Below are 1,454 nucleotides of genomic sequence, written 5' to 3' on the forward strand. Positions count from 1 at the left end.
GTTGTGAGCCACCATGTGGTTGCTGGGAATTGAACTCAGGACCTTTGGAAGAGCAGGCAATGCTCTTAACCGCTGAGCCATCTCTCCAGCCCCTATCACAGGGGTTTGTAAAGCAGGGGCCAGTGCCAGAAGGGAGGGCCGTCCTTGTACTTGTGTCTTTGGGTTGCTTGGGGTAGGAAGAGTCTGGATGTATGGGGGAGGGAGCTTGGAGGAAAAAGGGCTTCCTGGAGGAGGACAGGGGAGGGGACCCTGAGAGAGAAAGTAGGTCACAGGTTGGAGGAGCCGTGGAACTTCTTACTGGTCCTTTGCTCATGCTGCTGTCTGCCCACAGTTCTGCCCTGGAAAGCGTGGGCGTGTAGGCAGACATCTTCTTAAGAGTCTGTGTGGCTATGGAAGTTGCTTAGGCCTCTGATCTGGGTTCTTTCTGTGTCCTTTGAAGCTACCTACTATAGGTTCCTGGGAGGATTGAGTGAGCAAGTGAGTGTGAACTGTTAGTGGTGTTCCGTGGCAGGGCCCCAGATGTCTGCAGAGACATCTTCAGGCGGCTGGGAGGAGAGTTTGGGAGGTTGGGGCCGCACTCATTGAATATTTACTGTGTTCACTTCTCATTCTCAAGTGCTTGTTGAACACCTGCTGTGTGCAGAGTTTGCTGAACACTGGGGCAGAGGAGTAAGTGGTGTGGGGGAAGAGGGAACCCTTGAGGGGAGGGGATGCTGAGAGGGAGGGCCCCCCAAGGGAGGGAATGGTCTTGAGCCCAGACAAGCGCGTGACCTGCTGCAAGGGCTGCTTAGCACCCCTGCACACTCCGGAGCCTCACACCCTCATCACCAGACACCTCAGACACCCCAGGGCCTCCCCTCTGCACCCTGACTATCAGGTCTTAGCTCTGCCACCTAAGGAGACATGGCCACACCCCTATCTAATGAGCCCCTGTCCCTACCAGAAAACAGCGTCATTCCTGCCACTTAGCTACTTAGTGACCTAAATGACCCAGACACTGCTCTGGAACTCTGTGATGGTTTTTATCACACACACACACACACACACACACACACACACAGAGAGAGAGAGAGAGAGAGAGAGAGAGAGAGAGAGAGAGAGAGCTGCTCAGAATCTCTCTGCCCCTCCTGTCTGGAACTGCCTTTGGAATATTCTTTCCCAGTATCCATGTTCTATGAAAATATAAGGAGGATTTGTACTCAGCCAGCCAGGGGCAAAGAACTCGCTGGCCCTGGCATGTCCCCTCTTCTATGCTACTTTCATTTCTGTGGAAATTTCCACACTTTCTCTGCCCTGGTTCCAGCTCCTGCTGTATTTATCACCCTGGAGACACAGTGACACAGGTGCACACAGGCCCCACGCACACGTGTGCCTGCACACCTCAGCCTGCACTGCCATAACTGCACACACGTGTGCCTGCACACCTCAGCCTGCACTGCCATAACTGCACACAC

The sequence above is a fragment of the Microtus ochrogaster genome, unplaced genomic scaffold (assembly GCF_000317375.1).
Source record: "Microtus ochrogaster isolate Prairie Vole_2 unplaced genomic scaffold, MicOch1.0 UNK41, whole genome shotgun sequence".
Lineage (NCBI taxonomy): Eukaryota > Metazoa > Chordata > Mammalia > Rodentia > Cricetidae > Microtus > Microtus ochrogaster.